This window comes from Hyla sarda, chromosome 8 (assembly GCF_029499605.1).
Source record: "Hyla sarda isolate aHylSar1 chromosome 8, aHylSar1.hap1, whole genome shotgun sequence".
NCBI classification, from domain to species: domain Eukaryota; kingdom Metazoa; phylum Chordata; class Amphibia; order Anura; family Hylidae; genus Hyla; species Hyla sarda.
In genome coordinates this window covers 84,015,819-84,043,176 of record NC_079196.1, presented here as the reverse complement: position 1 = coordinate 84,043,176, position 27,358 = coordinate 84,015,819, and the positions used below count along the sequence as shown (strand labels likewise).

The 27,358-nt window shown below is 42.1% G+C and overlaps 1 protein-coding gene across 1 annotated transcript in view; it reads left to right on the top strand.

Annotated features, from left to right (window-relative positions):
- Positions 1-12,192: 12,192 nt before the first annotated feature.
- LOC130284655 (uncharacterized) overlaps positions 12,193-27,358 on the top strand; it is a 57,089-nt gene continuing 41,923 nt past the window's right edge. Inside the window, exons 1-3 of the mRNA XM_056535211.1 lie at positions 12,193-12,253; positions 13,115-13,177; positions 17,220-17,292. The gene's annotated coding sequence lies outside the window, so the exon portion shown is untranslated. The remainder of the gene's footprint in view (positions 12,254-13,114; positions 13,178-17,219; positions 17,293-27,358) is intronic.

Genomic DNA, 27,358 nt, shown 5'->3' with positions numbered 1-27,358 from the left:
AGCTAACGAGCTCTGGTAAAGTGAAACCTGAGCTGTGATTGGTTGCTGTGGAAAATTCACTCCACTTTTTTTCTCACACAGTTTGATAAATCTGGGCCATTATGTTAGGGAACACACAGCTTTCTTCAAGATTGTCAAAAAATTCACAAAGGCTAAGTTTCGACTTTTTTCCGGTGTTTTTTGCCTTTGAGTGGAAATTGCTTTTTTGGCCCCCTTAACGTTTTTATAACGAAATGTATGTTTTTTATAATGAAATTTTAATTAATTTTTAAACAGGGATCAATTTATGTGGGCGGGCAGGGCACTAAAAATGTAGCCGACAATAATAAAAATGTAGTGTGTTTGTGTTTTTCACTTTTTTTTTTCTTTGTATTTAATATTTTATAGGTAGTACTACTACTCCCAGCATGGAACACACTGTTCCATGATGGAAGTAGGAGTTTTGGTACTAATAGACAGATCGCCTCGGGTGTCACTCCTAACACCCGATACGATCGTCCATTATATAGCAGAGATGCGGAGCTGCTCTATACAGCGCTCGCATCTCTGCACTATACTCTAGGCCAGTGATGTGAATAGAAATTCACATCACTCATTCATATTTTCCACCCAGAGTGGGGATTGGCAGGATGGTGGCAGCCAATCCCCGCTCTCAAAGGGAACGAGGAGTGAGTGGCTGGCCAGAGTACAGAGCAGAGATGCGAGCGCAGGAGAAAGCCGCTCCGCATATCAGAGATGAAGGATGATCGCATTGGGTGTCAGGAGTGACACCCCCTGTGATCTGTCCTTATCTGCAGGTGCTACTGCTCCCAACATGGAGCACACTCTGCTCCATGCTGGGAGCTGTAGTACCTGCATTAATAGACAGATTGCAACGAGTGTCACTCCTGACACCCACTGTGATCCTACTGTATAATGTATAGATGAGGACGGCCGCTCTTCTATGGTCCCCTGCACTGACGGATATATTCACCTATTCATATTTCCCGCAGAATTGTGATTGGTTGGAACCATCTGGCCAATCACAACTCTCTGTGGGTAATATGAATAGGTGTATATATATGGCAGTGCAGGGGACCATAGAAGAGTGGCCTGCCGCATCTATACATTATACAGGAGGATGGCAACGGGTGTCAGAAGTGACACGGGCGATCTGTCAATTAGTGCAGGTACTACTACTCCCATCATGAAACAGTGTGTTCCATGCTGGGAGTAGAAGTACTACCTGAAAAAAAATTTAAAAAGTGAAAAACACACACACACATTTTTATTATTGTCGGCTACATTTTTAGTGCCCTGCCCGCCCACATAAATTGATCCCTGTTTAAACATTAATAAAAATTTTGTTATAAAAAAGATACATTTCATTAAATACTATTTTTTCCATCACCACTGTATCTTTTTAAATTTTTTTTTTTAATGGTACCCTATGAAATTTTTTTTAAAAAGGTATCTCCATAACTTTTTGGATCGTTAAGTCCAAAAAACAATAAAAACCGCCTGCAAAAACGCCAAAGATAAAACCCACATGTCATTCTTGGCGTTTTTTTACTCCCATAGACTTCTATGGGAGAAAAACGCCATGATTTCAGGGAAAAATGCCATAGGCTCAACATGCTGTGACTTTGCAAAAGCGCCAAGGAGCTAAAAAAAAGAGTGAAAAAAACACCAAAAGGATTTAAGGGGGTAGTCCAGTGGTGAAAAACTGGACTACCCCTTCACGCCCCCTCAATACATCTCTATGGCAAAGCTGGAGATTGCCGAAGGCAGCGCTTCAGCTCTGCCATAGAGTTGTATTGAGGGGGCGTGTCGGCCGCCGCTTCGTGCGGAGGTCGACACGCCCCCTTCCCGCGGGCTGTCGGGGCTCAGTACAGGAGATCGCAGGGGGCCCTAGCAGTCGGACCCCCCGTGATCTGCAACTTATCCCCTATCCTTAAGATAGGGGATAAGTTGTTCACCACTGAGTCACCACTGGACTACTCCTTTAAAAAATGCCAAACTGAGAAACACAAAGCGGAAAAAGAATTTTGCCATTTCTCTTTGATTTACAGTTAACATCTGGCCACAGCATTTTATTTAATGAAAAAACGCCATGGGGGCCGTTTTGGCATTTTTTTTGGCGAAAAATGCACACAAAAAACCAAGTGCAAACTTAGCCTAAGGCTAAAATACGTTTTTGTGCCTGAAAAAAAACTCAGCAATAAACTTCCCCTCTCTCCTTTACTCATTCATGATGCACTTTTTGTGGGTGAATTATTGTAGTTTTTCAAGTGTTTTTTTCAACCTTTAGGGGTCTATAAGATGGAAAAAAAACTCAAATTCTTGATAAAAAGTTCAGAGCAGGCAGCAATTTTCTAATACTGCCACTGACCAAAAAAAAAAGGTAAAAAAAAAAACATCTGAAAACAAAAATGCACATATGCCATTTCATATTTCCCTACTGACTCCCAGTTAACATTTGGCCACAGTGTTTTTAGATAAAAATGTAGTGTATGTTTTACCATAGGTTGCTTACACACACACACATGATTAAAACTACAGCCGCACACGTTTTCCAATGATTGTGTAATATTGCTGGGATTATTAGCAGCATTACGTGGTCATTGGTTAACACCTGTAGGCATGGTTTCGGATACATACGTTTGCCAGTATATGTAAACCCAGCATTCAAGGGGTATTTCGAGAACAATTTTTTTAAATTATTGTGTTCAGGCAAGGGCTAAAACAAAATATAAAAAAAACTATATTTACACATTCTTAATTTTTTTTATTGGTTATTTTTTTTAATGTACAAGAAATACAGTACAAAGGACAACAGGGTATTTCTGAAGCCTTGTTTTCCTTGTTTGTCGCAATATTTTGTCGCAGTCTGTTTTTTGCAACTTTCATGTATGTACATTGCTGTGTTTTGCTGCGGTAGGCGTGTTTTAAGTTGTGTTTTGGCAGTGGTCAGGAATTTGTGAAACTGCGACTTTTTTTTAAAGTCTCATAATTTGGCGCAAATCACCCAAAAAGGTTAAAAATCACCACAAAATAAAAGACAGCATAGTTCATAACTTAGTTCATATGGTTGAAAAAAGACCAGAGTCCATCTAGTTCAACCTATATATATATATATATATATATACAAACTAAATTATGTATATAGCATACAAACTAAATATGGACAGCATTATTAAAAAGTCGCATAATTGACGTATGGGTTAAAAAGTTGCACAAAAACACCATACAAAGTGAAGTACTGATCGAAGAAATGTGATCAGCATCAGATTTCTTACATGCCCTGCACCATGTAATAAATCTGGTGCAGCTACACAGTTTCCACTACAAGAATCAATGGAGTAAAGACATTCACCTACACCACTTTTCATAACCCCCCCCCCCCCCCCCCCAACATGTCTATGCATTTCAAAATAAAAACAGACAGTGCGTAAATACAAAAATGACATGTTGGTGCATTTAGACAGAAGAAAACAACAGTACATTTACCATCTGTTCCAGATTTTAGTATATTTCTGTATTTCATTATTAAAATGTTGGACTTTAAGAAACCCATTTATTTTATTTTTTTTCACCAGACTGATCCAGGCCCCAAAATCTGGGTTTTTGTTTGACAACCAACCTCAAGATATCACTTTTTGCACAAATAAAAATTATTGTGATAAGCTCTTTTTCCTCCTACCACCTTAATATCTGTCCATCGGATTACTTGCTTATAAGACAGTGATGAGGGTTCTTGGATAATATCTCTTTCTTGTAGCTGTTTAAATATTAGTCAAACATTCATAAATAATATCCCAATTCCATGTAATATGAAAAAAATCTGGGGCACTTGGAGTGATTCCAATATAAAAAAAAAAAAACACATACTTACCTACCTCTCTCCCTTGGGGCTCCCCCAGTGACTTCTTCCAGCCTCCACTGAACACTCTGGCTGCTACTTCTGTCAGTGACAGCCTGCTCGACCAATCACCAGCTTCAGCAGTATACTGCTTCAGTCAGTTAGCCAACACTGGCGAGAAAAGTAGCAGCCAAAGCATTTAGCACGGATTAGAAAATGTCACAAGGAACATGATGTCTTCTCAGGCAGGGGACTATTCTTTTTTATTTTAATTGTGGCCCCATGAAAATATTTTTTTTAAAATCAGCATCCTTTAACAGTGACAACCTATTAGTCCATGTCTATATATTGTCTGAGTACACTACATTAGGATACAGAGCAGGAGCCAGGATCTCTATCATGCAGTTGGTAGAAGTGAACCTCATCAGGACAGCCTCTCACTGGTCGACTGAACAGAAGGAGGGAGCAGCACAGTCCTTAATATTGTAAAGACCTCCAGGGTAAACCCAATCCTCTATGTCAGTCACCAGCTGAAGATGAAACAGATTAGCAGGAAATAAGAGGTTTTTTTTAGAGCAAATAAAGCACTAAGAGACTGCATACTTACCTGCCCACTGCTTCCGTTGTCAGACCTTCTGGTTCACTCCTGTTCTGACAGCTGCAAAATAACATTTGATTCCCCACTCACAAATCAGAGAGTTGAGCGAGCAATGTACATGAACACTTGTTTATGTAGTAGTTCCTTAACATTATTGTCAGCAGTACATCCCCTGTTTACATGAAATGTGAGCCTAAAAGCAAAACTTTAAAGGCTACATTTACATTTACTAAGTAGCCATATTCAGGCAGGGCCGTTTGAAGGAATTTGGGGGCCCCAAGCAAAATAGACATGGAGATGCAAAACTATAGCACCCAGACGACCTCTGGCTTTCCGGGCATGCTGGGAGACATAGTTTTGCACCCTGGTTGGGAAACATTGATGTAGGTAGTTAGGTAGCCAGGTACATAGCTAGTAGGGCTGCACGATATGGGGAAACTGTGCGATTGCAATTATGGACCTAAATATTGCAATTTCAATATTATAAACAAATAGTGAAATCCTACCATTTCATGTCCAATCTCCCCACATTGTACATATTATATCCACCACCCATGTCACATTCTCCCCTTCCCATCCCTACCCCCCTGTCTCATCTTCCCCATGTCACATTCTCCCCCCCCATGTTAACACCCCCCCCTCCCAGTAGACAGGTAGTGCCCCCAGATTAGACCTCCAGTAGGCAGGTAGTACCCCAGATTGACCCCCTTCCCCCAGTAGGCAGGTAGTACCCCCAGACTACCCCCTTCCCCCCAGTAGGCAGGTAGTAGCCCCAGATTACCCTCTCCCCCCCCCAGTAGGCAGGTAGTACCCCCAGATAAACCCCCTCCCCCCAGTATGCAGGGAGTACCCCCAGATTAACCCCTTCCCCCAATAGCCATGTAGTACCCCCAATAAAAAAAAAACAGTATGCAGGTTGTACCCCCAGATTAACCCCCTCCCCCCAGTAGGCAGGTAGTACCCCAGATAAACCCCCCTCCCCCAGTAGGCAAGTATTACCCCCAGATTAACCCCCCTCACCCAGTAGGCATGTAGTACCCCCAATTAACCCCCTCCCCCATCCCACTATGCATGTAGTGCCCCCAGAATAACCCCCTCCCCCTCAGTAGGAAGGTAGTATCCCTAGATTAACCCCCCCCCCCCCGTAGGCAGGTAGTACCCCCAGATAAACCCCCCTCCCCCAGTAGGAAAGTATTACCCCTAGATTAACCCCCTCCCCCACAGTAGGCATGTAGTACCCCCAATTAACCCCCTCCCCCATCCCAGTATGCAGAAAGTACCCCCAGATTAACCCCCTCCCCCCCAGTAGGAAGATAGTACCCCTAGATTAACCCCCTCCCCCCAGTAGGCAGGTAGTACCCCCAGATTAACCCCCTCCCCCCAGATCCAGTAGGCAGGTAGTAGTACCCCTAGATTATCATTAGACCCCCCCGGGGGGGGCCTGGCTGGTACCAGCTCTGCTGCTGCAGTTGCCGAGAGGAATTAAGGGGCTGAATCAGGGCAGAACCATGCTTGCACTGTTGCTACGCGGACCGCGCACGTCACGCTCTAGGGCCGGCATCAGGACGTAGTAACGCTGGCCCTTGAATTATGGGAGCGTGACGTGACATGAGCATCACCATGTAGCTGTATGACACTGGGGGCGGGGATATCCTCCTGAGTTCACTTTCCGGCAACTACAGACTGTAGTCTACAGGTGAGCCGGGGAGGGCACAAAAATAGGAGCCAGAGGCCGAGCGGCTTTAGTCTCGGCCTCCCACTCCAGGCTCTTGCACTGCTGGCCCGGCCGGCTGATAGGGCGAGCTGCCGAATCGGGTTAGGGGCACGAGGACAGCAAGCATCGGCTCTGCTCGGGGCCCTGGGCCAGCTCGGGGCGCAAGCAATTGCTTGGTTTGCCTGTCCTGTAGCGACAGGTCTGCGTTCAGGTAATATGTTGACAGAAGAACCCATTATGTCCCCATTGAGTTCAGTGGACTAAAGGTGGTCTACTGGTGAATACATTCCTTCCTATGTATACAGTTTTTTTAGTGGGACTCAAAAGCATGGCCTCAGTTACACTTGGAAGTGGATTAAATGTAGTCACTAAAAATCCTTGTTCAGCCCATTGAACTTAATCGGACAGAGCACTGGTACACACTGTATATGGTGGCACTGCCAACTCCTGTGTTCTCTTCAGCATTTAAAAAAACAAATATTTGTATTAGGATCATGCTGCAAACTGGCAAACGATGAGGGAAATTTACATTTCTTATTTAAATGTTATGGACATCTTTGAAAACTTCAGGGAAATGTAAAGTGTATAGTTGAACATACATTTACCCTGACAGCACTGTGCACATTCTTGAACCCTGCACCTGACCCGCACTCATTTGCTGCACTGCTTGTTGTCAGACTGTTACAATGACTCACCCAGCCGAGTCTTGTGACACAATGTAACTGTTGGTCTGGTCACTGAGTACATACAGTATAATAGATTTGATACTGTTAACTACTCTTTTTTTTCTGCTTTAGATCTAAGTCCACAGTAATCAGATATTAATATATTTCTAGAATCTCTTTTCATACATCCTATTAGCCATTGTGGAGTAATTGGTTAGTATCTTGGTCCTCATTTTTAGCAGTATTTTTATTTAAAACCAGGAGTGTTACCAGCACAGAGAAAAACTATAATGGAAATATTTGAACCTTTTTTGTGTTTTGGACCTACTACTGGATTTGGCAAAAAATAGTGACCAAATACTGACGAAAGTACTATTTGTGAACCCAGCCTTAGGGTACGTTCATGAGAGAGGATCCCCAGCACGTATTACGCTGCAGATCCGCCACTGAAGGACTGCTGTATGCTGCCTTTACAGGTGCCTGCTGGGAGCGGCAATATGCTGCTAAAAGCAGACACGCTGAAGCGATGTGCGAGTCGTTGCGCATGTGCAGTGTACTCGTACACATCACGGCCACTCCCCCTGCTCTAGGAGCTTGGCCAAGAGCTGCCGCAATGTGCGAGTAAACTGCGCATACACATGGCAACTCGCAGATCGCAGTGTGCCTGTTCGTCGCGGCAGATTACCGTTGCGAGAAGGCACCTGTAAAGGCAGCATACAGTGGTCCTTCAGCGGCGGATCTGCATCAAAATACGCGCTGGGGATTCGCTCGTGTAAACATACCCTCAGGCATAAGCTCCTTAAGATCATGCCTAACAGCAGTAGCCCTCTTGAAGTAGTTATTAGAATCACTATTTGGGAGATAGATTTTCACTATGTTTAAGTGGGTTTAGTGTCAACTGCTTTGAAAAAAACACGTGTTTTTCAATGCCGTTATTGACAGCACAGGTGATATGAAACTTTCAAAATTCTGTTTCGTTTGTTAAAATTACACAACCAATAACCATATGACAAAAATGTATCTCAACCATTAGTGCCCATTGAAAGAAGATTAGTCACCAATCATCGGACAAACAGTATACTGCTAACAGCTAAGGATAAGAGCTATTCAATGCATTCACTGGTTGTGTTATTCTTGGCTCAGTGCTCCAAAGATCAAAGTACTGTGACATAATTTTCACTTAGCTATCTTTTTACATTTTGTCACTGACACCTGAATACATGGCTTTCTGATTATGCAATTAAACTCACGTCATGACAGTAGTATGTTATGTAACTAATTGTTGTAACTTGCACATGACCATTGTAAATTGCACATGACTTATGAAGTCTTATTTCTTTTCCTGAACAATAAACATTTATTAGAGTTGCTTGCTGTAATTTATGAACATCATGGCTATTTTATTGCTTTTAGAGTTTTGCCTGGAGGGAATTATTTATAAGGGTCAACATCCCACACTGCTGCTGTGCCAACGGAGCCTGGGGTCCAGCTGCTCACCATTTCATGGTGACATGTCAACATGCATAAAATGCCCTTGGTCAATCACTGGCTGGAAGGGTCACTGCTTCACTCAGGGTGTGTGTTATTATTGTTTTTGTTTTTTTACTTTAATGGCACCCTGAACTCGTTAAAACTATACTTTTACCAAACAATACCATAATTATCACTGATAATACCATCATATAATGAGTAATACTACTAAATAATTCCCAAAAATAAATCATGAAGAGCATTAGGGAACAGGTGAGGCGACTTACAGCTGCAATCTTGATTCATTAGACCCCCACAATTGCGCTGTGGGTGGTCCAGTGAGTGTCACTAAGCCTCGCTAATGCTGTAAATGCTGTGATCAGATCATGGCATCTAAAGGGTCAATGACTGTCACCAGCATGATTGCTGATGTCCGCCATTAGCAGTGGGCCCCACAGATACAGATAACAGATGCAGTGTACTGCAGTCTATGAAGCTCCTGCTCTCATTCCCTACATGGACATGCTGCAGGGCATAAGTGTATGCCCTAGTGCAAGCGCATACATTTTTTCCCTGCGTCCCTTGGGGTTAAACAGGGCTTCTCCTGTTTTTATTTTTTAGCAAGCAAACATACAGCCTTCACACTCAAGGACAACATAGAAAAAAAAACTGCTATTTCAAGCACTAATTATACAAGGATCTTCTGTATCTATACAGGTGACTTAATATACATGTCAAAATGTCCCTTTGTGAGGCTGCAGGTACAGGTTCCTCACAGTCTTAGCCTGCAGCCTGCAGACGAGTTAAACCTTGTCTTAAGTTTATTTCCAATAGATTCCCCTTTGGGAATCCAAAAGAACCCTAATTTCCCATATACTACTTATTGTGATTAAAATTCCCATAAGCTTTATTGGTTTCTACACTTGTTATATTAAAATCAAACAGCGCTGTTTGCTCCAAATTATCCTTTTGATTATTGAATTTCGAATTTCCAGAGCAGACTTCTCTGCTAATTTCCTCCTTGCTTGTGAGTGCAGCTATCCTGTATGCCTGCAGGTCATACAGGGTTAATGCTTAGGAGCAGGAGCGCTGCCATGTTTAAAAATATCCACTCTGCCCCCCTCAACATGTTTCGCTACGACGTAGGGTTATCAAAGAGGTAGCGGGCAACTGAGCGTGGATGCGATGTCTGTCATGTTTATAACCTCCGTTTGTGACATCACTGATAGAAAGCAGGATGTGTTATACAACCAATGAGCTGCAATTGTCAAATTGCAGGCAGCTCATTGGGTCAGCCCTTTTGATTGATGGGCTCTACCTCCATTAAGAGGAACAGCCCTATTTTATGACATCCTTCTCAGGTCCGTTAACCAATCAATTCATTTGTTTACTTCCTACGTCAATGCATGACGTGAGTAGCGTAGTCTCGGCTGCGCGAACTCTTAATCTCTTTTCCTCGTCCCTGAGCTAGTCATCACGGTGTGCGCACTCTCGTGTGCGCGAGCTTTAGATGTATGAGCTGTTGGATGTATTGAACGCTGTATGCGCAAACCGGTGTGCGCAAACTGTTAGAATCTTTTAAAGGTATATTACTCCATTATTCCGTCTCTACATTAGGACCATATGCTTTAATATTTAAATAGAATTGCATTTTTTCTTTTTATCTTTTTTTCTTTTTTTCTTTTTTTAGGATAATTCTAGTCTAGAGTTGTGTAATGTCTTTTCAATGTTGAAAGGAGTGAGGAAGGGGGGGGGTGCGAATATTTTGAGGACTGAATATTTTAATGACTAATATTTTATTATTAAACTAGTTACCACACGGGAAAATGAATTTTTTTACCTTATTCACTATTCTTTAACCAATTAGGCTTCCTCCATCAACCTCCTCCTCCACGGCAGCAAGGCACACCACCCCAACGAACACCCCCATCCAGCTTAGGTGAGTATCTTTTCTGGAGGGGGGGGGGAGGGGGGGGGAGGGGGGAGGAAATCGAGTAACAATATTTTGTCTTTTTTGTTTTTTTACTTTAATGGCACCCTGAACTCGTTAAAACTATACTTTTACCAAACAATACCATAATTATCACTGATAATACCATCATATAATGAGTAATACTACTAAATAATTCCCAAAAATAAATCATGAAGAGCATTAGGGAACAGGTGAGGCGACTTACAGCTGCAATCTTGATTCATTAGACCCCCACAATTGCGCTGTGGGTGGTCCAGTGAGTGTCACTAAGCCTCGCTAATGCTGTAAATGCTGTGATCAGATCATGGCATCTAAAGGGTCAATGACTGTCACCAGCATGATTGCTGATGTCCGCCATTAGCAGTGGGCCCCACAGATACAGATAACAGATGCAGTGTACTGCAGTCTATGAAGCTCCTGCTCTCATTCCCTACATGGACATGCTGCAGGGCATAAGTGTATGCCCTAGTGCAAGCGCATACATTTTTTCCCTGCGTCCCTTGGGGTTAAACAGGGCTTCTCCTGTTTTTATTTTTTAGCAAGCAAACATACAGCCTTCACACTCAAGGACAACATAGAAAAAAAAACTGCTATTTCAAGCACTAATTATACAAGGATCTTCTGTATCTATACAGGTGACTTAATATACATGTCAAAATGTCCCTTTGTGAGGCTGCAGGTACAGGTTCCTCACAGTCTTAGCCTGCAGCCTGCAGACGAGTTAAACCTTGTCTTAAGTTTATTTCCAATAGATTCCCCTTTGGGAATCCAAAAGAACCCTAATTTCCCATATACTACTTATTGTGATTAAAATTCCCATAAGCTTTATTGGTTTCTACACTTGTTATATTAAAATCAAACAGCGCTGTTTGCTCCAAATTATCCTTTTGATTATTGAATTTCCAGAGCAGACTTCTCTGCTAATTTCCTCCTTGCTTGTGAGTGCAGCTATCCTGTATGCCTGCAGGTCATACAGGGTTAATGCTTAGGAGCAGGAGCGCTGCCATGTTTAAAATATCCACTCTGCCCCCCTCAACATGTTTCGCTACGACGTAGGGTTATCAAGAGGTAGCGGGCAACTGAGCGTGGATGCGATGTCTGTCATGTTTATAACCTCCGTTTGTGACATCACTGATAGAAAGCAGGATGTGTTATACAACCAATGAGCTGCAATTGTCAAATTGCAGGCAGCTCATTGGGTCAGCCCTTTTGATTGATGGGCTCTACCTCCATTAAGAGGAACAGCCCTATTTTATGACATCCTTCTCAGGTCCGTTAACCAATCAATTCATTTGTTTACTTCCTACGTCAATGCATGACGTGAGTAGCGTAGTCTCGGCTGCGCGAACTCTTAATCTCTTTTCCTCGTCCCTGAGCTAGTCATCACGTGTGCGCACTCTCGTGTGCGCGAGCTGTTAGATGTATGAGCTGTTGGATGTATTGAACGCTGTATGCGCAAACCGGTGTGCGCAAACTGTTAGAATCTTTTAAAGGTATATTACTCCATTATTCCGTCTCTACATTAGGACCATATGCTTTAATATTTAAATAGAATTGCATTTTTTCTTTTTATCTTTTTTTCTTTTTTTAGGATAATTCTAGTCTAGAGTTGTGTAATGTCTTTTCAATGTTGAAAGGAGTGAGGGAAGGGGGGGGGGGGTGCGAATATTTTGAGGACTGAATATTTTGATGACTAAATATTTTATTATTAAACTAGTTACCACACGGGAAAATGAATTTTTTTACCTTATTCACTATTCTTTAACCAATTAGGCTTCCTCCATCAACCTCCTCCTCCACGGCAGCAAGGCACACCACCCCCAACGAACACCCCCATCCAGCTTAGGTGAGTATCTTTTCTGGAGGGGGGGGGGAGGGGGTAGGGAAATCGAGTAACAATATTTTGTCTTTATGTTCCCTTTAAACTAGACCAAACCCATTCATCAACCAACCCCCAAGGAAACCTCCACACTCCAAACCATCCTCTTCACAGGTGAGTATTGGATCGGCTAAACTATGCATATACACACACAACCATGTACACATATATACTCATATACATATATACATAAATATGCACCCATACATATAACCAAGCTCTAAGGATCTCTAATAGGTGTTGTAATTGATAATGGTATTACTTGGTTATTATGATGTTTAAGTTTATAGGGCGCTTACTTGTTTAATTCCAACAAAATCCACATTTAATTAATATGGGCACAACCCGCTTTCTAATCGTTCTTTTCCTTCTTTTCTTTGCTACTCATGACACGACATCTGCTCTTGTGTAGTTTAGTGTTAAATTTTAATTTTTAAACTCATTGTTAAAAATATATGTTGACAGAATGATGGACAGGCTAATTTTTAGAGGAAGGCGGAAAAAGTAAACCCTTCGTTAAGTCCATATGGGCTAAGGGTTTTAAGTCTATATATCCATGTAGCCTCCTCTCTCAACAATTTTTTGTCTAAGTTACCACCTCTCGGGCCTAGACTGGGTTTAAGAAAACCCCAAAACTTTAAATTTGACAAATCACCTTTATGTACCTCACGGGTATGTCTAGCTAGAGGAGTATCGGCACCCGTTCTAATTGTACTAAGGTGTTTAGAAATTCTCCTTCTCAGCTGTTGTGAAGTCTTCCCTACGTACATCTTAGGGCATCCGCATTCCACTATATAAACTACTCCAGTCGTCTGACAATTAATAAAGTCTCTTATTTCATATTTCCGTCCGTCTGTTACATTAACAAATTCCTTTTTTTTAGGCATAAATTTACAGAAGTTGCATCCTCCACATGGATAAGATCCTTTTACTTTTGATTTTAACCACATTGTTTCCGTTTTTTCTTCTTTATAGTGACTGTGTACCAGGCACTCTCTTACATTTCTGCCTCTGCGATAGGTCACACTAGGACCCACGGTAAGTACCTCCTTAAGGTCATTGTCCTCTAAGAGGATCGGCCAATATTTTTTGAGAATCTCTAGAACCTGCTTGTTGCTTTGATCAAAGGTTCCTATACATCTCACTATTCGTGATTGTTCTCCAATCTTTTTTGGTCTCAATAGGTCCGCCCTTGGGGTATCTCTAGCCCTCGCAAACGCACGATGCAGAATCTTTTTAGGGTAGCCCCTAGCTATAAATCGATGGTATAGAAGTTTGCTCTCCTCCAGGAAAGCAACTTCATTTGAGCTATTGCGTTTTGCCCTAAGGTATTGGCCTATAGGTATACCGCTTTTCAGAGGTCTCGGATGGAAACTTTTCCAGTTAAGGAAACTGTTGGTAGATGTGGTTTTTCTGTATACTTTTGTCTCGACGCTACCGCCAGGTTCGAAAGAGATCTCTAGGTCCAAAAAACATAGTGAGTGAGAGTGAATTTCTGATGTAAAGTGCATACCAATCTGGTTGTTATTGAGGTTTTGTACAAACTTGTGAAAAAGAGTGGTGGTGCCATCCCAAAATAAAGAACATCATCTATATAACGCCCCCAAAATAAAATGTGCTTAGTGAACTCATCGTGTTCATCTGAAAAAACTATCGTGTTCTCCCACCACCCTAAAAATAAATTTGCAAAATTAGGTGCACATGCCGTGCCCATTGCCGTGCCTTTGTGTTGTAAATAAAAGTGACTATCGAATGTGAAATAGTTATGTGTAAGTAAAAAGTGAAGAAGAGTGATAACAAATTTATTGTGATCAGTGAACTGTGTGCCTCTAGTGGTGAGGAAGTGTTCAACTGCTTTTATTCCCAAATTATGTTCAATATTTGTGTACAAGGCCTCTACGTCGAGGCTCGCAATCTGTGTGCCAGATGGGAATGTGATCTCTTCAAGCCTGGCGACAGCGTCTCTAGTATCCTTTATATATGAGGGCAAGGAAGCCACAAAAGGTGATAATATCTGATCTACATAAAGGCTTATCCCTTCTGTTAAGTTGTCATTTCCCGATACTATCGGGCGTCCTGGTATCGGATCCTTTTGTTTATGAATTTTTGGCAACGCATAAAACGTTGCCAAAGTAGGTTTTTCATTCATCATTGCTTTGTATTCATCTTCTGTAATCATGCCTTTTAGTTTACCATCCACTAGGATGTTTTTTAACTCTATAACATATCTGTTTGTGGGATTAGAGTCTAACCTCTTATAGGTACTTTGATCTTTTAAGAGTCTTAACACCATATTTTTGTAGTCATCTCTCATCATTATTACTATGTTGCCCCCCTTATCGGAGGGCTTAATGACTATTTGGTCATTTTTTTCTAGTTCTTGAAGGGCTTGGTTTTCTTTCTTAGTGAGATTACTGTTGTGTCTACTAGGTTTTATCTTTTCGATTTCCGAACATACTATTTTAACAAAAGTGTCTATATTATTAAATTGATTGAATGTTGGTGTTGTTTTACATTTAGGCTTTAGAGTAGAGAAAGGTGGGAGCACCCCCGACCTGACTCCCGTCTCGTTCTCTTCCAGAAGATCCGCAAGGTCAGTTATCACTTGTTCATCTCTCCTTCTATCTTCACTCGAATTGACTGAATTGTTTTTGTGTACTTTGTGCAAGGCAAGCTTTCTCGCGAAAAGGTTAATATCTTTAACCCACGTGAAAGGGTTAAAGTTCGGGGTAGGAGTAAACGATAACCCCTTCCGTAAGATTGACTCCTGGTCTGATGTTAGCTGTATTTTTGAGAGGTTGCATATCTGCATTTCTCCATTTTTTTCTAAGTGGGTCTGGGATGTAATGGGTTTTGTAGGTATCTCCATTTCTCCCTGTCCCTCAATTGAATACCTCCTCCTAAAAAATGGGGTTGTGATTGATTCATTCCTCCTCCAGGTTGTGTATGTGGATGAGTAACCACTGCCAATTGTTGAGTATGTTGGGTCTGAGATGTTAATGGTGGTATAGAGGAGTAGGGTGCCAAAGAGGAGTCCTGCAAATTTCCAATAGGTTGTGCTATTGTTTGAGGTCCTGAGTTTTGTGCCATTGTTTGAGGTCCTTGGTTTTGTACCCATGTCTGCTGCTGTTGGTAATTTGGATTTATATAGTTATATTGATTGGGATTATTTTTTTGTTGTTGTTGATTGTACTGATTGTACTGTTGACCCCCAGGTCCTTGACCTTTATTAGTCTGATTCTTGTTTTGTCTCTTGTAACTGTATTTTTGTTTGTTTTTTGCTTTGTATCTCCCAGTACTATAATTGGCACCCTTGCTGCTTAATTGATCGTCAGACTCTGATATTTCTGACTCTGATATATCAGTATATTTATTGTGCTGATTATAAGCGTTTTCTGTGCCTCTTTTTATATATATCAGGCCAGAGTCAAAATCTTTTTTATCCCTTACGTATTTTCGGTGCTTGCGTTCTTTCAATTCAGATTGAAAGCTCTCAATATGCTTTTGGAGTTGTTGTTCTAAATTATTAAATTCTGTTTGTGATTTAAAGACTTGAATTTCTTCTATCTGTTCTTCCAATTGTTTAGTAACCTCACTGAAAACCCTTTTCTCATATGTGACCAAATAGTCTAACATCCGAAGTGAGTTTTCGGTTAAGAGTTGTTGCCAACCTTTAAGGAACTCCAAGTCCTCTTGATGTGAATTAGGGGTGATGTTAATCCTAAGTCCCCTATACACGATTTTTTGTTGTAAATAGGTCTCAAGACTTTCAATCTCCCACCAAGAACGTAAATATTTTTTATATGTTTTTTGGAGATTGCGGAATGAGGAGTTGATGTCAATTTGATTTAGTGGCAGTTCATTGGCCGAAAAAACATTCTGCGCCTGAGTGATGAACAAATCTGGATTCAATTTCCCAGATAAAAAGCCTGCCATCACTTGTGTTGGCAATATTGCCTGGTCTAATCAAGGAGGGAATTAACCTCTATTCACATTCACCATACCTGGTAAGACCAGCATATGGAGGGTTGAATTTATATGTTTATTTCCAATAGATTCCCCTTTGGGAATCCAAAAGAACCCTAATTTCCCATATACTACTTATTGTGATTAAAATTCCCATAAGCTTTATTGGTTTCTACACTTGTTATATTAAAATCAAACAGCGCTGTTTGCTCCAAATTATCCTTTTGATTATTGAATTTCCAGAGCAGACTTCTCTGCTAATTTCATCCTTGCTTGTGAGTGCAGCTATCCTGTATGCCTGCAGGTCATACAGGGTTAATGCTTAGGAGCAGGAGCGCTGCCATGTTTAAAATATCCACTCTGCCCCCCTCAACATGTTTCGCTACGACGTAGCGTTATCAAGAGGTAGCGGGCAACTGAGCGTGGATGTGATGTCTGTCATGTTTATAACCTCCGTTTGTGACATCACTGATAGAAAGCAGGATGTGTTATACAACCAATGAGCTGCAATTGTCAAATTGCAGGCAGCTCATTGGGTCAGCCCTTTTGATTGATGGGCTCTACCTCCATTAAGAGGAACAGCCCTATTTTATGACATCCTTCTCAGGTCCGTTAACCAATCAATTCATTTGTTTACTTCCTACGTCAATGCATGACGTGAGTAGCGTAGTCTCGGCTGCGCGAACTCTTAATCTCTTTTCCTCGTCCCTGAGCTAGTCATCACGTGTGCGCACTCTCGTGTGCGCGAGCTGTTAGATGTATGAGCTGTTGGATGTATTGAACGCTGTATGCGCAAACCGGTGTGCGCAAACTGTTAGAATCTTTTAAAGGTATATTACTCCATTATTCCGTCTCTACATTAGGACCATATGCTTTAATATTTAAATAGAATTGCATTTTTTCTTTTTATCTTTTTTTCTTTTTTTCTTTTTTTAGGATAATTCTAGTCTAGAGTTGTGTAATGTCTTTTCAATGTTGAAAGGAGTGAGGGAAGGGGGGGGTGCGAATATTTTGAGGACTGAATATTTTAATGACTAAATATTTTATTATTAAACTAGTTACCACACGGGAAAATGAATTTTTTTACCTTATTCACTATTCTTTAACCAATTAGGCTTCCTCCATCAACCTCCTCCTCCACGGCAGCAAGGCACACCACCCCCAACGAACACCCCCATCCAGCTTAGGTGAGTATCTTTTCTGGAGGGGGGGGGGAGGGGGGGGAGGGGGGAGGGAAATCGAGTAACAATATTTTGTCTTTTTTGTTTTTTTACTTTAATGGCACCCTGAACTCGTTAAAACTATACTTTTACCAAACAATACCATAATTATCACTGATAATACCATCATATAATGAGTAATACTACTAAATAATTCCCAAAAATAAATCATGAAGAGCATTAGGGAACAGGTGAGGCGACTTACAGCTGCAATCTTGATTCATTAGACCCCCACAATTGCGCTGTGGGTGGTCCAGTGAGTGTCACTAAGCCTCGCTAATGCTGTAAATGCTGTGATCAGATCATGGCATCTAAAGGGTCAATGACTGTCACCAGCATGATTGCTGATGTCCGCCATTAGCAGTGGGCCCCACAGATACAGATAACAGATGCAGTGTACTGCAGTCTATGAAGCTCCTGCTCTCATTCCCTACATGGACATGCTGCAGGGCATAAGTGTATGCCCTAGTGCAAGCGCATACATTTTTTCCCTGCGTCCCTTGGGGTTAAACAGGGCTTCTCCTGTTTTTATTTTTTAGCAAGCAAACATACAGCCTTCACACTCAAGGACAACATAGAAAAAAAAACTGCTATTTCAAGCACTAATTATACAAGGATCTTCTGTATCTATACAGGTGACTTAATATACATGTCAAAATGTCCCTTTGTGAGGCTGCAGGTACAGGTTCCTCACAGTCTTAGCCTGCAGCCTGCAGACGAGTTAAACCTTGTCTTAAGTTTATTTCCAATAGATTCCCCTTTGGGAATCCAAAAGAACCCTAATTTCCCATATACTACTTATTGTGATTAAAATTCCCATAAGCTTTATTGGTTTCTACACTTGTTATATTAAAATCAAACAGCGCTGTTTGCTCCAAATTATCCTTTTGATTATTGAATTTCCAGAGCAGACTTCTCTGCTAATTTCCTCCTTGCTTGTGAGTGCAGCTATCCTGTATGCCTGCAGGTCATACAGGGTTAATGCTTAGGAGCAGGAGCGCTGCCATGTTTAAAATATCCACTCTGCCCCCCTCAACATGTTTCGCTACGACGTAGGGTTATCAAGAGGTAGCGGGCAACTGAGCGTGGATGCGATGTCTGTCATGTTTATAACCTCCGTTTGTGACATCACTGATAGAAAGCAGGATGTGTTATACAACCAATGAGCTGCAATTGTCAAATTGCAGGCAGCTCATTGGGTCAGCCCTTTTGATTGATGGGCTCTACCTCCATTAAGAGGAACAGCCCTATTTTATGACATCCTTCTCAGGTCCGTTAACCAATCAATTCATTTGTTTACTTCCTACGTCAATGCATGACGTGAGTAGCGTAGTCTCGGCTGCGCGAACTCTTAATCTCTTTTCCTCGTCCCTGAGCTAGTCATCACGTGTGCGCACTCTCGTGTGCGCGAGCTGTTAGATGTATGAGCTGTTGGATGTATTGAACGCTGTATGCGCAAACCGGTGTGCGCAAACTGTTAGAATCTTTTAAAGGTATATTACTCCATTATTCCGTCTCTACATTAGGACCATATGCTTTAATATTTAAATAGAATTGCATTTTTTCTTTTTATCTTTTTTTCTTTTTTTAGGATAATTCTAGTCTAGAGTTGTGTAATGTCTTTTCAATGTTGAAAGGAGTGAGGGAAGGGGGGGGGGGTGCGAATATTTTGAGGACTGAATATTTTGATGACTAAATATTTTATTATTAAACTAGTTACCACACGGGAAAATGAATTTTTTTACCTTATTCACTATTCTTTAACCAATTAGGCTTCCTCCATCAACCTCCTCCTCCACGGCAGCAAGGCACACCACCCCCAACGAACACCCCCATCCAGCTTAGGTGAGTATCTTTTCTGGAGGGGGGGGGGGAGGGGGGGGGAGGGGGGGGAGGGAAATCGAGTAACAATATTTTGTCTTTTTTGTTTTTTTACTTTAATGGCACCCTGAACTCGTTAAAACTATACTTTTACCAAACAATACCATAATTATCACTGATAATACCATCATATAATGAGTAATACTACTAAATAATTCCCAAAAATAAATCATGAAGAGCATTAGGGAACAGGTGAGGCGACTTACAGCTGCAATCTTGATTCATTAGACCCCCACAATTGCGCTGTGGGTGGTCCAGTGAGTGTCACTAAGCCTCGCTAAAGGGCCCGTAAAGCGACATGCATTGCTGTATTGGGACCCTGTATACTACAACTCCCAGCATGCCCAGACAGCCCTTGGCGTCTGGGCATGCTGGGAGTTGTAGTTTTGCAACATCTGGAGGTCCACAGTTTGGAGACCACTGTGCCCTTCCAGATGTTGCAAAACTACACATCCTCAGCATGACTTACTGTCCAGGCATGCTGGGAGTTGTAGTTCTGTAACATCTGGCCCTTCAGATGTTGCAGAACTACAACTCCCAGCATGCCTGTACAGTTTTGGCATACTGGGAGTTGTAGTTTTGCAACATCTGGAAGGGCACAGATTGGGAACCACTGTATTAGTGGTTGCAAACTGTAGTCCTCCAGATGTTGCAAAACTACAACTCCAAGCATGCTGGGAGTTGTAGTTCGGCAACATCTGGCTCTAAAGATGTTGCCGAACTACTACTTCCAGCATGCCTGAGAATACTGGGAGTTGTAGTTTTGCAACAACAGGAGGCACACTGGTTGGGAAACATTGTCTGTTTCCTAACTCAGTGTTTCCCAACCTGTGTGCCTCCAGCTGTTGCAAAACTATAACTACCAGCATGCACTGAGACTGTGCATGCTGGGAGTTGTAGTTTTGCAACAGCTGGAGGTTTCCCCCCCCCCTGTGAATGTACAGGGTACATTCACATGGGCAGGGGGCTTGCAGTGAGTATCAGGCTGCAAGTTTGCGATGCAGCAAATTTTGGGCGGCAGCTCAAACTCGCAGCGGGAAACTTGCTGTAATCCCCCACCCGGGTGACTGTACCCTAAAAACACTACACTACACTAACACAAAATAAAATAAAAAGTAAAAAACACTACATATACACATACCCCTACACAGCCCCCCTCCCTCCCCAATAAAAATGAAAAACGTCTGGTACGCCACTGTTTTCAAAATGGAGCCTCCAGCTGTTGCAAAACAACAACTCCCAGTATTGCCGGACAGCCGTTGACTGTCCAGGCATGCTGGGAGTTTTGCAACAGCTGGAGGCACCCTGTTTGGGAATCACTGGCGTAGAATACCCCTATGTCCACCCCTATGCAAATCCCTAATTCAGGCCTCAAATGCGCATGGCGCTCTCACTTTGGAGCCCTGTCGTATTTCAAGGCAACAGTTTAGGGCCACATATGGGGTATCGCCGTACTCGGGAGAAATAGCCTAACAAATTTTGGGGGTCTTTTTCTCCTTTCACCCCTTATGAAAAGGTGAAGTTGGGGTCTACACCAGCATGTTAGTGTAAAAAAATAAATTTTTTACACTAACATGCTGGTGTTGCCCCATACTTTTCATTTTGACAAGAGGTAAAAGGGAAAAAAGCCCCCCAAAATTTGTAATGCAATTTCTCCCGACTATGGAGATACCCCATATGTGTGCGCAAAGTGCTCTGGGGGCGCACAACAATGTGGTGATTTGAGGTGATTTGCACAGGGGTGGCTGATTGTTACAGCGGTTTTGACAAACGCAAAAAAAAAAACCCCCACATGTGACCCCATTTCGGAAACTACACCCCTCACGGAATGTAATGAGGGGTGCAGTGAGAATTTACCCCCCACTGGTGTCTGACAGATCTTTGGAACAGTGGGCTGTGCAAATAAAAAATTTTGTACAGCCCACTGTTCCAAAGATCTGACAGACACCAGTGGGGGGTAAATGCTCACTGTACCCCTTGTTACGTTCCTCAAGGGGTCTAGTTTCCAAAATGGTATGCCATGTGGGGGTGATGTTGCTGTCCTGGCACCATAGGGGCTTCCTAAATGCGACATGCCCCCGAGCAAAATTTGCTCTCAAAAAGCCAAATATGACTCCTTCTCTTCTGAGCATTGTAGTTCGCCCATAGTGCACTTCAGGTCAACTTATGGGGTACCTCCATACTCAGAAGAGATGGGGTTACAAATTTTGGGGGGTATTTTCTGCTATTAACCCTTGCATAAATGTGAAATTTGGGGGGAAACACACATTTTAGTGAAATTTTTTTTACATATGCAAAAGTCGTGAAACATCTGTCGGGTATTAAGGCTCACTTTATTCCTTGTTACGTTCCTCAAGGGGTCTAGTTTCCAAAATGGTATGCCATGTGTTTTTTTTCCTGTTCTGGCACCATAGGGGCTTCCTAAATGCAACATGCCCCCCAAAAACCATTTCAGAAAAACGTACTCTCCAAAATCCCCTTGTCGCTCCTTCGCTTCTGAGCCCTCTACTGCGCCCACCGAACACCTTACATAGACATATGAGGTATGTGCTTACTCAAGAGAAATTGGGCTACAAATATAAGTATACATTTTCTCCTTTTACCCCTTGTAAAAATTAAAAAATTGGGTCTACAAGAACATGCGAGTGTAAAAAATGAAGATTGTGAATTTTCTCCTTCACTTTGCTGCTATTCCTGTGAAACACCTAAAGGGTTAAAATGCTGACTGAATGTCATTTTGAATACTTTGGGGGGTGAAGTTTTTATAATGGTGTCATTTGTGGGGTATTTCTAATATGAAGACCCTTCAAATCCCCTTCAAACCTGAACTGGTCCCTGAAAAATTGTGATTTTGGAAATTTTGTGAAAAATTGGAAAATTGCTGCTGAACTTTGAAGCCCTCTGGTGTCTTCCAAAAGTAAAAACACGTACATTTTATGATGCCAACATAAAGTGGACATATTGTATATGTGAATTAAAAAAAATGATTTGGAATATCCATTTTCCTTACAAGCAGAGAGCTTCAAAGTTAGAAAATGCTAAATTTTCAATTTTTTCATCAAATTTTTGAATTTTTCACTAAGAAACGATGCAAGTATCGACAAAATTTTACCAATAACATAAAGTAGAATATGTCACGAAAAAACAATCTCGGAATCAGAATGATAGGTAAAAGCATTCCAGATGTTAAAAGTGACAGTGGTCAGATGTTCAAAAAACGCTCTGGTCCTAAGGTGTAAAATGGCCTGGTCCTTAAGGGGTTAATCTAAAATATATCAAAAGTTTATTTGATGAGAGGTACCCTTTAAATATATCTATATAGAGTAGAAAGTACTATATATTGCAAGTTGCATACTGGTACGGTGCTGTGAACAAACATGTATATGCTACATGTCAACAATAAAGTGCATAGTATAGTAAAAGAGTATAAATAATACCCACAAAGGACACGAGGGTCACAAAGTAATTGCAGGGACCGGGATGCCGCCAATCCAACACGCGTTTTGACACGCTGACCTTCGTCAGGGAGTGGTCAGCGTGCTGAAATGTTTTTGGGGGGCATGTCGCATTTAGGAAGCCCCCATGATGACAGAACAGCAAAAAAAAACACACACATGGCATACTATTTTGGAAACTACACCCCTTAAGGAAGGTAACAAGGGGTATAGTGAGCCTTAACACCCCACAGGTGATTGACGAACTTTCGTTAAAAGGGGACGAAAAAATGTAAAATAAAAAAATAAAATGCTGGTGTTACCCCAAATTTTTCATTTTCACAAGGAGTAACAGGAGAAAAAAAAACAAAAAATGTGTAACCCCATTTCTTTTGAGTATGGAAATACCCCATATGTGGATGTAAAGTGCTCTGTGGGCGCACTACAATGCACAGAAGAGAAGGAGCGCCATTGGGCTTTTGAAGAGAAAATTTGGTTGGTTAGAATGGAAGTCGGGGGCCATGTGCGTTTACAAAGCCCCCATGGTGCCAGAACAGTGGACCTCCCCCACATGTGACCACATTTTGGAAACTACACCCCTCATAGAATGTAATAAGGGGTGCAGTGAGATCTTTGGAACAGTGGGCTGTGCAAATTAAAAAAAAATTCATTTTCACGGACCACTGTTCTAAAAATCTGTCAGACACCTGTGGGGTGTAAATGCTCACTGCACCCCTTGTTACAATCCGTGAGGGGTGTAGTTTCCAAAATGAAGTCACATGTGGTGGGGGGGGGTCCATTGTTCTGGCAGCATGGGGGCTTTGTAAATGCACATGGTCTTCAATTCCAGCCTAATTCTCTCTCCAAAAGCCCAATGAAGCTCCTTCTCTTCTGAGCCTTGTAGTTCGCCAGCAGAGCCCTTTACATCCACATATGGGGCATTTTCATACTCAGAAAAAATGGGGTTACAAATATTGGGAGGCTTTTTTCCTATTACCCCTTGTGAAAATGAAAAATTTGGGGTAACACCAGCATTTCAGGGGGAAAAAAGCAAATTTTAAATTTTCACGTCTAACTTTAACGAAAATTCGTCAAAGACCTGTGGGGTGATAAGGCTCACTATACCCCTTGTTACAATCCTTGAGGGGTGTAGTTTCCAAAATGGGGTCACATGTGGGTGTTTTTTTTTTTGCATTCATGTCAGAACTAACCCCTGTGCAAATCACCAATTTAGGCCTCAAATATACATGGTGCTCTCTCACACCTGAGCCCTGTTGTGCATCCGCAGAGCCTTTTATACCCACATATGGGGTATTTCCTTACTCTGGAGAAATTGCATTACAAATTTTGGGGGTCTTTTTCTCCTTTTACCTATTGTGAAAATATAAAGTATGGGGCATCACCAGCATGTTACTGTAAAATGTTTTATTTTTTACACTTACATGCTGGTGTAGCCCCTAACTTTTCCTTTTTATAATGGGTAAAAGGAGAAAAAGCCCCCCAAAATTTGTAACACAATTTCTCCTGAGTATGGAAATACCCCATATGTGGCACTAAACTGTTGCCTTAAAATACGGCAGGGCTCCAAAGCAAGAGAGCGCCATGTGCATTTGAGGCCTAGATTAGGACTTTGCAATAGGGGCGGACACGGATACAAGGATGGGGCTTGTCTCCATCAAAACCCTACGGCAGTGTTTCCCAAACAGGCTGCCTACAGCTGTTGCAAAACTCTTAGCCTGCCAGGACAGTCAATGGCTGTCCGGCAATACCGGGAGTTGTTGTTTTGCAACAGCTGGAGGCTCCGTTTTAGAAGCACTGCCGTATGAGACATTTTTCATATTTATTGGGGGGGGGTTAACTGTGTAGGGGTACATGTATATGTAGTGTTTCACTTTTTATTTTGTGTTAGTGTAGTGTAGTGTTTTTAGGGTACATTCACACAGGAGGGGGGGTTCACAGTGAGTTTTCCGCTGGGAGTTTGAGCTGTGGCAGAAAATTTGCCGCAGCTCAAACTTGTAGAAACCCACTGTAAAAAGAACTTGCTTTGCTTATATGTAGACATGATTCTTTTTGTGGTCCGGGCCTGCATAAGATTGCATAAACATTTACCACCCATTAAACAGGGTAAATCCAACCATAAATTCCCCCTAAATATTAAAACACAGTATAATTTTTGTTTAAATATCTTCCTGCTGTCATTCTGGTTAGTTTTTTTCATATCTGCTCACATAGCACCTTGCGAAAACCTAGTGGCCCTGATTTACTATTGTAAACCCGACATTTTGACAGATTGTCTCATTGCGCCAGAATTTAGTCTCATTGTGCCAGAAATGAAAAAAACCCGACCATCTCTTCATTTTACTGAGAAAACATGAAAAGGGGTGCGTGGTCATTGGGGAAAGGGGCGTGGTCACAGAAAGGGCATGTCCCCAAAATTTTCACAAAAAAACAACATATTTACTAAGGTTTTCACAGGAAATGTAGTGGATTTCAGCTTAAGAAAACCCTACAGATCAGAGCATGTGTAAAAAAAAAAGAAGTGCAAAATGTAGAAAACCTTAGTAAATACTGTGGAAATTTTTTGGGGGGAATTAAAACCCACAAAGAAAACTACACACCACTCTCAGTAAATCAGTAAGTCAGTGTTCTCTCACTAGATGCCATAATGTGTGGTCTAAATCATCAGCCCAGCACAGTGCAAGTGTACGGTGTCCATTTTAGGACATCGTCAGTCGTCAGCTGCACCTCCATCCTCCGTCAGGCAAAACAGCATCCCGCCTCCTCCCTCGAACCAATCGTCGTCAGCGGCAACTCCGTCCTCCGTCAGGCAATACAGCATCCTGCCTCCTCCCTCGGACCAATCGCCATCAGTCGTCAGCCGCAATTCTGTCCTCCTTCAGGCAAAACAGCGTTCCGCCTCCTCCCGCGAACCAATCTCCGTCAGTTGTCCACCGCAACTCCGTCCTCCGAGAGGCAAAACGGCATCCTGCCTTCTCCCTCGGACCAATCGCCATCAGTCGTCAGCCGCAACTCCATGCTCCCTCACACCAATCGCTGTCATCCTTCAGCCACAGCTCCCTCATCCGAAAGTCCCTCAGACGCAGCTTCTTGCTGCATAGCAGAGCCGCCGCTGCACAGCACTGTATAGCAGAGCCGACATTGAACAGCATGTACAGCAGAACCCGTATAGCAGAGAGCTGACACTGACTCGGCTCTGCTACATGGCAGGAAGGAGGGATGACGGAGTTTTGGATGAGAGACTTTAGGATGACAAAGGGAGGATGGAGTTGCGGCTGACGCCTGACGGAGATTGATCCGAGGGAGGAGGCGGGACGCTGTTTTGCCTGACGGAGGACGGAGGTACGGCTGACAACTGACGATGTCCTAAAATGGAAACTGTACAAGTGCACTTTGTGACACATTTATCATACGATCACAGGGGGGTTGATAAATTTGGCTCACATAAGCAAAAACCAAGAAATTACTTCAGAACACCACTTTTTAACACCACCTCTTCTCCTTTGTGACTTTTCTGCTCTAAAGCCGCATTTGTGACAAAAAATTTTTTTTTCCCCTTAATGTATTAACCCATTTTTTTTTCATTTCAGTTCCATATATGCAAAGGACTACTTCAGGCTACGGTGACCAGCATTTTTTTGTTTAATATTAATAAAATGGTTAACGAGGGCTTGGGGGGGGGGGGTTGGAATAAAAAATGTTTTAAACATGTTGTGTTTTTTTTTTAGATTTCTTAACAGGATTAGTAGTGGAAGCCGTCTAATAGACGGTATCCATTGCTAAGACAGGGCTAAGCATTAACCACAAAAACAGCTAGAGCTAACTACCAATTATTACCCCGGTACCCACCGCCCCAGGGGTTCCAGGAAGAGCCGGTACCAACAGGCCCAGAGCATCAAAAATGGCACTCCTGGGCCTAGGCAGTAACAGGCTGGCATTATTTAGGCTTGGGAGGGACAGTAACAATGGTCCTTGTCCACCCTGGTAACATCAGGCTGTTGCTGCTTGGTTGGTATCGGGCTGAGAATGAAAATACAGGGAACCACACACGTTTTTTGCATAAATAATAATAATTAAAAAAATTTATAGAGTTCCCTGTATTTTAATTCTCAGCACGATACCAACAGCCTGACGTTACCAGGGTGGGTGAGGACCATTGTTACTGTCCCTCCTCAGTAACGCCAGCCTGTTACCACCTATGCCCAGGAGCGCCAATTTTTGACGCTCCGGGCCTGTTGGTACCGACTCTTCCAAGCACTCCTGTGATGGTGGATACCGGGGTAATAATTGGGAGTTAGCGCTGGCTGGTTTTGGGGCTAACGCTAAGCCCCGGCTTAGTAATGAATTTTGTCTATTAGACAGTTTCCACTACTAATCCTGTTAAGAAAACAAACAAAAAAAAAAACTAAAAAAAAAAAAAACACAACTTTGGAAAAATTTTATTCCAAAAAATACTCCCCCAGAAGCATTTTATTAATATTAAACAAAAAAAAAAAAATGCTGGTCATCTTAGTTGTCCACCGAATCCGAAGAAGTCCTCTGCATACATGGATTTGAAATGTGAAGAAAAGAACACAAAACATATGTAAATACATTTATGGTGCCTCCGGCAACATTTATGTTGCCTCCCATGACGGGAGTTGTAGTTTAGCAACAGCGAGCCTCCAGTTTAGCAATAGCACCCTGTTCCTAAACTACAA